At 36.0% G+C, this 13,878-nt stretch overlaps 1 protein-coding gene across 1 annotated transcript in view; it reads right to left on the reverse strand.

Annotated features, from left to right (window-relative positions):
• Positions 1-13,878, reverse strand: part of Nlg3 (Neuroligin 3) — a 781,379-nt gene that overhangs the window by 693,083 nt on the left and 74,418 nt on the right. The window lies entirely within an intron of this gene.

The raw sequence follows: 13,878 nt of genomic DNA on the forward strand, positions 1-13,878 counted from the left end.
CTTGCTAGTAATTATTGGCTCTCGAATAATCAGTTACAAGAAAGTAATGAATATAATGATATAGATGGATGCGAAGCTCAAATGTATACAAAATTTCAAAAGAAAGAAGTTTCTATCAAAAACAAATTTTAACATGGCAAGAATATTAAACATTTTGCTAACAAATACGATGTAAAGTAAGGTATAAACACGTCGAATAACGATAAGATTATTTGACGACGGTGGATTTGCTTTGTTTTGATTCAAGTAAATTAAACGCGTAAATAAAGGATCGAATTTCTAAAAAATACTGTTTGATTTATTAAGTGCATGTAAGAAAACCGCTAATTTTTGTTTTGGACGTACACCTAAGTAATATCACTAAAATAAAGTTACTAAGAAAATGGAAACTAGTTGTAATATATGTTCCTTGTGCGTTGAGAAAATTACAATATTGACATAATTTTCTAGAAAAATTGTTATTAACAGTGCAGCCATAAAACAAAACAGACGTTATACAAGTACTAGAGGTTACATACAATCAATGTGTCTGTGAGCTGTTGCCACCTACATCAGCAGACGGAGTAGCTAAACATTAACCACGAAAGCCTCATAATGATTAAATTATTTCATAAAGTCTTTATATCAAAACTATGAAGAAGAAAAGAACTATGAACAAGATATGTAACTAGAAATTAGAATAAAAGTATTGTTTTCATAAATGTTATACATAGTAGTTATAATTATTTTCTTAATAAAGTTCATCCACCATGCGTACTGTATTCACAACGCTTTCAAGTATTAATGTCTTGGACGGCCCTTAAATTTTGAATTCAGAAAATTTACGTCTGTTTAAAAGAAACAAAGTTAATTTGTGCACCATTAATATTTACGATTTCCTTTTCCCTCTTTATATTCAAATTTGGATGGGAATCGTAAAATGTCGTGTATTCCTTGGATGGAACGGTCCGAACAGAAAAAATAATAAGAGGTATAAATCAAAATTAAAAAATTCAAGTATTTTACTTCGAGGACAAGGCCTTCTCGAAAAAGTTCAAGTAAAAAATCAACTCTTGAGAATATAATATTTCCTTTGTTATACATAACGCAATAAGATTTTTTAAAATTAGCTACATGGCATCTTTTAAACATATGGCTTCAAAAAAAAAACTTTCAAGTAGTAATGATTTGTTCTGTAAATTTAATAATATTTTAAATATCAGTTGATTAGGTTTTGTGTTATTTATAGTTGATTTGTAGTAAGTATGGTACTTAACCATAAATAGTTTCTAATTATTCACTATGATGACTAAAGTCATGATGAACTTATTATTATTAGTTTTAATTATGATTATGAATTAAGAATGACATGCATATTAACTAAGATTAGAGCTTATAAACATTTTTATTAACAAGTTATGTAGATTATAAAGTTATTCAAATTCTTAGTAAACCTGTTAAATAGATTCAGCCAAATTTGAGCAATATACTGGGTTCTCTTGATTCTAAGTATAGCAGTCGATTGCGCCTTATTGTCATAGACTTGCGATTGCAGAACACTCTCCCACGAAAATAATATCTGTCGAGCCAAATCGCAAATTTTTTGCACCTCTGTTGAATATAACCATAGAGCTAAATCGTTAGGATTTCTATCATAGCAATAACTATACAGTACTCACCGCTATGCTTATAGAACTCCATGTCATTTACGCCCATATCGTTGAATTTAGATACACATATATTAGAGTTGTTAATTTTGGTCAAATTACTAATTTTTTGAGGGTACATAACATCTACTGTGAATGGACGTTGCTCTATATAGGATAATCATCTACAAGGCGGGTAAAACTCCCGCTACCATCGACGCAATTTCCGCTGAGTGGCAATAATGGGACGATTATTTTCAATAAATATTGCCACTAATTTTGCTCGTTCTTGTGGCGTATATTTATCCACAATAAAATTTGGACGTCTACACAACTAAAAAATCGACACATCACATAACCAAAATGGCCCACAATGAAAATGGTAGCAGGACTTTTGCCCCACTTTATATATTCATGTGATGCCTACCGAGACTGATCACCATATAACCTCTTTAAATTAGTTCTTTGTACCATTCAGCCATAATCCGGACAAGTTTTGCTCTGTTTTGAAATATGAATGCATTACAAAACACCAGAGCCCAAGTGACAACCAAGATAGTGGGTCTCTCTGAGTGAACGTACAAAGAAGACTAAATTATATCTGTCGACAAATAATGTCATAGGCAAAATTTTATCCAGTCATTCCATAGAAAATTCATATTAATTATCTTGATAACGGTCACCGGTGAATTTTATTGGATATATTTGATATTGATTTGAAGCAAAAACAACTAGATTTGGCAAAGAAAAACAGTCCTACCCTCAAAACAATGCATGGGTAGACACGTACACGTAGACCCCACCCAGTATATTATCCAGCTTTAGCGCCCTGCGGGTGATTTGGGTCGAATTAGAAGATCATCACTAAATCAAGCGTTCATTTTGAAGATCTTGAGAAAACCTATTATTTGTAAGGACTAAAAAAATTGGAAAATCACTAGACGAATTGTATTGAGTTCAAAGCAGTTGCAGTGAGAAATAAAATGATTTTTTGGCGAAGAGAAAAGCTTTGATTCAAAAAAGTCACCGACTGATCAAACTGCTCTCGTGACAATGCTGCAAGATTTATGAGAAACCGTAAACAAAGAAAATATAAAGTCAAGTTCAGTCAGTATAAAAGAAAATTTGTACTCACATAAATCAAACGTATTTGTTTATATTGATTTATTGATAAAAACATAAATATTATACTATTTTTATTTCATTACGACAATGTAGTTGGGTTTCTGACAAATAATATAACGATAACACGCAATAATGTTGAAATACAACTTCACCAGCCCGTTTATTAAGTGTAATGTATTCCATGAATAACACATGGAAAAAGTTCAAAAAGAGAAAATAGAGTTTTACGTTTAATTTACTCTGTAGGATGGACAAGCGAAATAGGTATATGCATGTAAAATACTGTAACGAAAATATATTATGCTCTACTTCTGAAAGCAACAAATTATTACAAATACACGTTTGCTAACTATTCTATGCATGTATGCGTTACCTTTGACGTTTAAATATTACGTAACAGAAACCATCATTTATTTAAATTCTTCAAAAATAAAGCAAAAAAGATATTAATTTTTAAATAAAATTAAAAAAATATTTAAAACACAAACAAAATAATTTTTGTCAAATAATAACTAATACTATACGCAATTTAAGGTTTTATTGACGTCACAAATAGATAACAACTTTATGATAATATAACATTTTAAGCTTGTGATCTGAAATAATCATATAATTCGATTCGATTCGGCCAAAACTAGCCGACGTTTTGCGATATTTACAGATGCTCTGTAACTATAACTGATGCTCTAGAGATTCTGTAACAGTTACTGATGCTCTTTAACCGCTGTAAGATGGTTACATCGACTCTGATTCTGAAATTTTGATTGGTAGACATCTACAATAAATCACATAAAACTAAATGTACATTAAATAAATGCAATTTTTTTTTAATTTTCATCGTTTACTAAATAATTAAAAGATCAGTTGGATGGAATAAAACGTTTGTTTTTCTTCAAATAATTTTGGTATAAATATGGGCAACACAGATATGGACAAAACAATTTTGATGTCACATCACGATCAGAGTGATGACTATCATAATATTATATACTATATTTGTCGAAGGATTTTATTTATTTATTAGAGACTCCGTTTATGTCTTCACCATTCTATTACTATCCTTATCAATCTACAATACAGAAACATTTTGATATATCATTATCAATCTGTCATACCTATAAGGCTGTTCATTTTTAAATGTTTGCCTTCTAGTTCGTACTTAGACTAAAATACGAACATCGGTAGTATTGTTGGTACTTCGGTAGATATAACATGTCTTTAGTTCGCATTTTTTAAATAAAATTGATTAAGTAGTATAAAATTGTCTATACCTACAAGAATACTACTTCTACATAAATCAAGATTGGCACAATTCGTAGAATTATGGTGTGTATAGTACAATTAGTGAAGATTACAAAGTTATTCGTTGAATTTAAACCGAATTACCAAGAAAGGAACACAGCTTATTCTGAAGATATTCTCAGCGATCTTTAAAAAAGTTTGCTTGAATTTAGCTAGAAGTTTGCAGTTCAAAGTTTAAGACCACCAAAGCTTACTTGCTCAACAACAGACTATAGAAATTTGTGAAGAACATCCTCTTGAAATATAGATATTCTGAAGATAAATATACTCTAGTTTACTCGCATTTGGCTAGAGGCAATGTAATTTAAGGACACCAAAAGCCGAGATTGTTTGTAAGTGCCTTTGGCTCTGAAATATTGTAATTCGGAGTCGTTGAATTTGAAACATTGGAGTTCAGAAAATCGTCAAAGGCAAACTGGCGGCCTATCAATACTTACCAAGTATTTTGTATCAATTTAAGCCTTCATTTAGATTAAAATAGGAATAGGTTGGCAGTACGGCTAGCGACTCGATAAATCCAACCTGTCACAATTCCTTTATTCACAAAGTATTTAAGTTAAATAAAACTGTGCCAAATCAACTTGATCCTGTATTACTTGATCAATAAATATATAAAACCGTCTTCAAATTGTTCTTTTATATTTAAATAAACAAGTAACACTTTCATGCTAAACTAAAATTGAACTACTTTTTGCCATGGGATTTTAGTCGAACCGGAGGATAATAAAAATGTATGTAATTCTCAAATTAGGTTAATCTCTAGTGTTAAACGGTTTAATGTGCTCTGATAAAAGAACTTAATCTCCAATAACAGTTATTAAAGAAGACATAGAAATTAATCTAAGAAAATATTACTTTATACAAAATGTTAAGAAATTTGGATTATTTCAAGGTAATAACATTCATATTTCAATAGTAACTCAGGTGTTTTAACTGAAGAATATACATTTAAATATTTTTGAATGTAAAGTTACGTTTATATGCATTTTCGCGTATTTCAATCAAGCGACTATCACTAAGAGGTAAGTTAAGTTCCTATGTGTCGCCATAACCATTACTCTACTAAAGTGGCTAAAATGTATTAATATTCGTTTAATTATTAATGTCTATTTTACAAAATAAAATTTAATAAAATGCTGTTTAATTTAACATTATTAATTGTTATCTATGATTATCTTCACAAAACATTTTAAGAAAAGGAATTTGACGATTCATCAATATAGTCTTCTATGTTTTATTGCCTTCAAATAGCTTCTTCATTTAAGCCGAATTCCTTTTAATGGAACTTACTGGGGACCATTAATTTTTGATTCAGTTTAATTATCATTATACTCTACTTAAAATATGTTAAGATGTTATTAGATGCTCGATTCTTGTTCATAGCTAAGCCTATTTTTGTTTCAAGCATTTAGTAATGGACATCTAGTCAAGACCTGCCAAGATGCTATTTATATATAGGGTAAATAAACTGGACATTAAGAACATACTTTAATGTTACATGAAACGCCCTATGTAATAAAATATTATATAATACAATTGCTACACTATCAAAAAATTTAAAATTCACTAGAAATAATTAAAATTTATTTATATGTATCGTGAAATCGTGAATCTTAAAATTTATTCAGATTATCACATTTCAGATATTGTGCTCTTCATCTTTTACGCTCATCAAATTTTAGATATCGCTGCTTTAATAACCTTATTATAAAACCTTACTTAAAAATGAAGCTTGTAATACTTAAAGGAATAATGATCTCTGATTCCCCTACAAAATGTAATGGAATTAGTTTAGATCGACCCCTTTTGACTTCGAAATTGGGTAAGCTTCTTTCCTTACGTCTGTAATGTCTACATCAATGAACTTACAGACGACATTAATCTAATTTTCACCTAAAATAAGCGTGGGAGTTGTTTATTTCTAACAATATTTAATATTCAATAGTAATAAAAGTCACCATTGTAATTGAGTAAATTAAATAAACAAGCCTGCGAAATAATTAAACATAATAAATTAACATTTTTTTTAGAACTTTGACGTGTATGATATGAATGATAATAAAAATATTTTTTGATTGAATTATCCCTTTCAATTATCCTTAATTAATTATCCAATTTTAATTATCCTATCCAATCAACTTTACGATCCCCAATGTCTGAAGACATTTCTGTTTATTACAAATTTAAATGTTTGATGATGTTAGAGCCAATTAGTTAAAATTTATATTAATTAAGTATTTTTTCTGATTAACTATTTTAATAGAAAAGGTTTGTAAAATGTTATGAGATCCGCAACTGATGTTCAATATATTTTGTAGCTTTGTTCAATATATGTTCTAACGATGTTCAATATATATCATATTCTCCAACTAACTAATTAGTACAATTTTGTTTTGTAATGTTGTAGGGCATCTAGATTATTTCAACATTATCGCAGTCGTGAAGCTCCCTTGTATGCTTCCGTGTGGCTAATTTCACCTGGAATATCGTTTGGTGACATTTTTTATGAAGGTCACTCACCTTTTTGTGCCAACAAATATTTATGTAATACTATTATCTATATTACTATTTATTACCTCTTACTAATAATTACTTCTATTCGGAGGGAAATTATTTTTAATATAGTGGATTATGTATTTCTTGAATTAAGAGGACTTAATATTGCATTATTCTATTCAGATAAGTTTTAATATGTGTTCATATGAATCACATTCTTTTGGTAGATAAGCCTTTGTTCAATATTTTCATCAGATATCACAAAAAGCGAAGCATAGACGTAAATAAGAAGATTTTAAATTAATCTATCAACCAACGAAACAATTAATCCATCAAGGTTAGTTATTTTATTCCATCTGCTTCAAATAATTTTCCTTTGGTTATATACTATTTATACTAACATTTTTTAATATGACCACTTTGATTCTGAACTACATCTTTCAAAGACTGATTTCGATTCGATTTTAAAGTTCCTGTCAACTCAAAGCTATTTCTTAAGTTTACAGAAGAGCTTAAAGCCCGACGGACATAATTGGCCTATTTATCTCCCTTTTTTGATCATTGTATATTATTCATTCGATAATAACAACAGATCAAATAACACATAACACAACAAATCAAATCATTAGAAACACAATTTGGCACACCGGTTGCATACAATTTTTCAAGCAGGCAGTTAACTTCATTGTCCATCAATTGGAATACACTTATTTAGTTGTTTTTATCAGATACCCCTTGGAACGTAATAGATTTTCTGTCGAATCCGAAACATCCGAGTTGAACTATTCAGTTATATTTTAATTAACGTTTCAACAATCAATCAACAACGTCATTCTGGATTGGTCCAATTTTTGCTGATAAATAAATATACAACGTATAATAATTTAAAGCATAAATTAATAATTCAATAATAATTCAAAACATTGAATCAGAAATATGAAGGCAACTGTAAATTGTATACTGTGTAGTAGATACTTGATAACCAAACATTAAATATACTTTCTTGAAAAGTAAAGTGGCTTGAAACAAAAAAGCTTTTTGCTATTCGATCGGCAAAGTAACTTAAAAGCAAAGCTTTTTCAGAGGCTAATGGAATATTACAAAGTCAAATTTGCATTTGTAATGTATTTTTTGCTTACTATTCATTGGTAAATGAAAAGCACAATTTTATATCTTCTTCTCGCGTAAAATAGTTATAACATATTGCATTAAAATATAAACTTGTAACTTAGGCACTAGTAATGGTAGTTTAGGGCATTGTACATACCTTATATATATATAGATGTAATAGTGGCAAATTTCATCCAAAATAATATTTTCCTTTACTAGTATAGGTATATAACAGTAGTTTTTCCCCCCATAAAACAACCTTCCATCGCACTACGAAATATTGAGATTTCATTTGAGGGTTAGAATTATCCAAAAATATTATATTTTTTACAAAATCATATTATGTTTCTCATTAACTGAAGCCAATTCTTTACGCCAATTTAAAACGCTGATGATTTTTGAGCTTATTTTCTAACTATATATTATATGTTCCTAATTGTTACACTTTAGTGTCATAGTATTGTTGCAAAGATTTCTTTTGCTTACACTTTTTATAAAGCTCACTCTCTTTTTCCGACAAAGATATACTTTTTGATATAGCGAATTATTAATTTCTAATGAATTATTTTAATGCTATCACAAAATATCTAAAGCGCTCATGTCTACCTAGTCCATCTAATAGAGACCTATGCGGGAATTGGGCACGTGGCAATCATCAAAACGCAGAAGCATTTGCTGAGTATCTAGAAAAAACTTTTAAACAAAACGAAACTAATATTGAACATAATTTGCCGGACATAGAAGTTGAAAATTCGATGATTAGATTAGTAATGCCACGCCGAAATCACCAGGCTACGATTTAATAACCGGAAAATTACTGCAAAAGCTACCAAGAACGGGAATTATAAAACTCATCAATTTGATCAATACAGCATTTAGATTAAAACATGTTCCAGACATTTGTAAGATGGCGGATATTATAATGATCCCAAAACCTGGGAAGACACCAAACGAAATAAGAGCCTATAGACCTTATCAATGCTGCCAATAATATCTAAGGTTTTCGAAAATATCCTGTTGAAAGAATAAAAGCGATCAACACACCAGTTTGGGATTATTAACAAGCACTCAACAATTGATCAAGTCCACAGAATAAGAGATGTTATTGAAAAAGCCTACGAAAGTAAAAAAGTATGCTCAGTTATATTCTTAGATGTAGCACAAACCTTCGATAAAGTTTGGCATGAAGGCCTAGTTCATGAACTACAAAATATGCTACCAAAACAATACACCGAACTATTAAAATCATACATTATAACCAGAATCTTTAGAGTCAAACGAGAAGAAGCTTCCTCTACAATAAAGTAAGCTAAAGCAGGTGTACCACAAGGAAGTATACTGGGACCAATGCTTTATCTACATTACACTTGTGATATACCACAAATGGAAAATATTACGATGGCTACATTTCCTGATGATACTGCGATTATAGCTGTCGAAGAAAATAGTGAAGAAGCCTCACAAACCTTTTTTTTGTTCTGGCCTAAAAACCAGGCGGTGGAATGCATGACGCATACCTGGTCGCGGAGACTTGCCCTGGAGTGACAAGTTGGACCGGGTTATGTGGGACTGCCTCTGGGCTTACCAATACACTAAACCGAAACCGCCTCACAGTTGACCCCTGTGGATCACTACTGCTACTGCATTAAATTTGGGGATATGGCACCCGCTGATCGGGCAGCCGTTATTGGGCACGAGGGCCCGGCGATTCTATTGATTCGCGAACCTGAGTTAACACACAACTGGGTACTGTTGTATGGGGGCAAAAGTTATGACTGTAGCGACGGATGAGGTCGTTTCAGCCTGGAAAGGGGTAGAGCTTGGCGGTGACGCGGCGCTAAGCTCCCAGCATGTCGACCAGTTCGCGAACAAGCGCGTTTTCAGAAGAACTTGAGCTGAGTTGTTGTTTGTGGAATGATTGAGATATGAAGTGCTTGATTTCTGGAATGTCAGTTTCCCTATGAATTTGATTATTTCTGACAAACCATGGAGCGTTTAATATTCTCCTGAGGAGCTTATTTTGGAAAACTTGAAGCCGTTTGACCTGGTTGGGTGTAACAAACTTGAAGTAGACATTAGATCCGTAGAGGAGTACGGACCGAATTAACATCTTGTAAAATAAGCATTTGATGGAGATTGGAAGTCTGCTAGAAGGGCAGATCAGAGGAGATAGAAGGTTTGCTATCCCCGAACCTTTTTGGATTGCCTTCTGGATTTGGGAATGCCAACCGAACCGCCGGTCGAAGTGAAGACCTAGGTACGTGACGTTATCCAGCCATGGAATTATTGCGGTGTCGATCTTAAGTTGCGAGACGCGCAGTGCGTAACGCTTCTTGTGGAAAATGATGGCCTGGGTTTTCAGGGGGTTGATTTGAAACCTCCAGAATTTGAACCACTTGACTGCATGATCGAGCTGCTTCTGTAAACGTTCATGAATTGTAACTTCGAACCTGGCAGCCGTGAAGAAAGCAGTGTCGTCAGCGTAAAAGGCGACGTCAATATGCTCTTTTCTCGGCATATCTGAAATAAAAAGATTAAATAAGGCTGGGGCCAGCGGGGAACCTTGAGGTACGCCAGCATCGATTTGTTTACGACTGGAAAGTGACGCCCTGATCTTGACCTGGAAAGATCTGTCCGAGAGATAGGACTTGATGAGAGCGGTTAGGTCTTCTGGGAGGCCTAGCCGCACGCACTTTGCGAACAATCCGTCGTGCCAGACCTTGTCGAAGGCTTTGGTTAGGTCCAGAAGAACTGCTCCAAGCTTTTTACGTTGGTCAAGAGCATGATGGATGTGTGCAGACAGACGGGAAGCTTGATGGACGGATGAGTGGTGAGCGCGAAAGCCGAATTGTTCATCTGGAATGATGTTGTTTTCTTTTGTGAAAGAGTTGAGAGCGTAGAGTATTGCCCTCTCGGCAAGCTTCGAAATGGCGCTGAGAAGGCTGATAGGCCTGTAATCAGATGGAGATGATTTTGCTCCTTTCTTGGGTATAACCGCTATATGTGCGTGTTTCCAAGACGCCGGGAAGTGCTGCAGTCTCATGATGGAGTTAATGATGTTTGCCAGTTCTGCGAGCTGCTTATGCGGGAGCTTTTTTAACTGGGTAATCGATATTCCATCGAAACCTGGAGATTTTTTGGTTTGAAGTTTGCCGATCATAGTCTGTAGAGACTTTGGAGACACAAAATGGTTGAGAAGAAAGGCGGGGGTTACTGGTCTCTTGACGGAGTTGGATTCGTTGATGACAGTGTCAATGTCTTTAGTTTTAGTGTTCTGTGCGGGTGGGAGGCATTTCATTTGAGCTTCGTAGGTCTCTGCAAGGAGCTCGACTTTTTCTTGGTCAGTGACTGCGAAATTTCCTGTAACCGCTGACTTCAGGGGAGGGATGACATTGTGCGTCTTCCCCACTAGGCATTTGGAGACACGCCGGAAGGAAGGGGGGCCATCCAGCCTTTGGTCCGCGAGAAATGAGTTCCATTTCATTGCTCGCCAAGTCGAGACGGCCGCCCTTACCCTCTTGCATGCTCTGTTCGCCTCCCTTTTGTCTGCAGCATCAAGGGTGAATCGAGCTAATCTGCATAAACAGTTTTTGATGCGAATTTCACGTTTAAGAGAAGCGGGAAGGTTGTTTTTCCACGGCTGGGGTTGTGATGAAATTTTGACTGTGGAAGATTCGTGAGCAGACTGAATATCGCGAGTTAGCTTGAGTACGGCTTCCTCGAGGTGTTCTGGTGTGTTAATTTTCGGAATTGGATCGGATTTCAGGAGAAGAGATTGGTAGTTTTTCCAGTCGGTTTTTTTCCTCAATCTTGTTAGTGGGACTTGAGTGATGGCGCAGTTTCCGAGTTTGAGAAGGACCGGACGATGATCAGAGTCTAGTTCGTCAAGGACTCGAACTTCGGAATCGCGATTTACGTCTTGAAGAATAGAGAAATCAAGGATTCTTGCTGAGCCTTGAGAGACTGTACTAGGGTGATGGGTGGGTTCATCTGGCAAGGCAAGACCGTAGCCCAGATCTGCACTTAGAGCTACGATGGCGTTACCTGCGGGATTCGCTCTGGAACACCCCAGGTGGGGTGGTGGGCGTTGAAGTCGCCACCTATTATTTTCGGAAATTTTCCTTCGACGAGTGATCGGTATTCGGCATAGTTGAATGCAGAAGATTTCCTGTACAGGGATGTAATCACGAAGGGACGTTCTTGGATATCGATTTTAATGGAGGTTGTTTCGAAGTTGTTTACTGGTAACGATGGAAGGAGCTCGTGTTTGACTCCTTTTCTGACGAGAATGGCGGTTCCACCGCCTCGACCCGGAGTTCTATCGTTTCTGTAGACAAAAAAGTGTTCGAAAGAGAGACGATGCGAAGGTTCCAGGAAAGTTTCCTGGATGAGCACGATGTCGACGTCATAGAATGTCATGACGTCTTCCAATTCCGCTTGCTTTCCGCGTAAGCTATTTGCATTCCATGTCATCAGTATAAGAGATTTCGGAACAGCCATTTCGAAGAGTTAAAGGCTGCTGAAAGTTATAGAGACAGGTAAGTGTTGCCGCTTAGGCGGCGATATTTGGAAAAAGACGAGCAAGTTGGTGAGCCAGGGCGATCACTTGTAGGAAAGCTTGCGGGTCAGTAAACGCCTGCATTGTGGAGTTAAGGTCCGGTGTATTGGTTGGAGCAGGAGTTTGAGTTGGAGCAGTCTGGGTAGCGCTGGCTAATTTTTGGGCTAGCTTCCTGCCACCTTGGTTACTCCATGCAGAACCTTGTGGAGGCCTGGTTTCGGTCGGAATTTTGGGTTTTCTTGGAGCAGGACGGCAGCTGCAACCGCTGAAGTTTGCGGTATGAATTTCACCGCAGTTGCTGCACTTTGGAGGTGCTTCTGGGATTTTGGTACAGGATCTAGTGTCGTGATGCCCGGCACATTTAACGCACCGTGGGGGGGCTCGGCAATATGAGCTGGAGTGCCCGAAAAGCTGGCAGTTGAAGCACTGCACTATCTGGCCGTTTCCCCTCTGGACCTCGACCTTCACTGTGATGACGCCGAGTTTGGTCATATATATGATCTGTCGCTCTTCGCGAGGGACAACTACCTGAACAATTGGTAGTTCTATCCCGGATTTTAATTTCCATCTTTGCACAAATTTGGGATGGAAGCCTTGATCAAAGAGAAGTTCACGTACTTCGTCAATGCAGAGTGATTCTGGGATGTTTTTTATTATTACCCGGAATGCTCTCTCCTCCGGATGACAGAAGGAATGGTTAGGGTAATTCCTTTCCTCGAGCAGGGTAATGAGTTTACGATAATTGTCGCTTGTGGCGACGAATAAGAAAATGCCCTCCTTTTTGTTTCGGGTTATAATGTCTATTGATTGTGCCTTAGTAATTCTAATGAGCTCCATGAACCTCTTCTTGTCACGGAGTACTATAGGCGGAATTTTTTCCTTTGGGGGACTTTGAGAAACAGTCGCCGAAACGGTTAGCACTGTTTTTGCTGTGGAGGTTAAGACTTGTTTAGTGGCCTGGCTATTTACCTGCGCAGGCTGGGTTGGTCTTGTGGTAACTTGTTTCGGTACTGGCTGTGGGGCCGTCTTGGTGGTCGGCTTGTTTTGCACTGGTCTGGTGGCAAATTTTGTAATCGAAGGCTGCACGTTAGCCTTGGCTTTCGATTGGGTAGATTTAGTGGCTGGCTTGGCTACCGGATTGGGTTGTGATTTGGGAGCCTGTTTTCCCTTGTTGCCGGCCTTCGGCAGCTGGCTTTCCTGAGGTGAAGTGACGGGCCCTCTTTTCCTTTTTCCCACCAAGGTGAAACCGTCGTCTGAGTCTTCAGTTTGGTCTAAGTGTTGTGCCGGTTTAGCTGGTGTCTGAGACTGGATTCCTATGGCAGCGGGAATCTTTACTTCCATGGCATCTTTTTGATGCTTCATGAATTGTGTTATCGTAGCTGTGAGAGTTTTTATTTCTTCCTTGAGCTCTTCGGAAGCCTTTTCGCTCTTTTCCAGCTTTTCCGTCTGTTTGTTCAGGGCGTCTGTTTGGGCTTTTGCGAACGTTTTAAGGTCAGCTATCTGCTTTCGCAGGTCTTCGTTCTGTTTTCTTAATTCTATTATGAGCACTTCTCGGCTGTCTTCTGAAGATGGTCCATTTGAATTTGGAACACTGGGATTATGTTCAGGAGGCGACGTCGGCTCTGACGTACATGACGTCATTGCCTTGTCTGTAAAAACGCC

This window comes from Rhynchophorus ferrugineus, unplaced genomic scaffold (assembly GCF_030347505.1).
Source record: "Rhynchophorus ferrugineus isolate W39M unplaced genomic scaffold, kcgeb_rfMv2 rfM3, whole genome shotgun sequence".
Taxonomy (NCBI): domain Eukaryota; kingdom Metazoa; phylum Arthropoda; class Insecta; order Coleoptera; family Curculionidae; genus Rhynchophorus; species Rhynchophorus ferrugineus.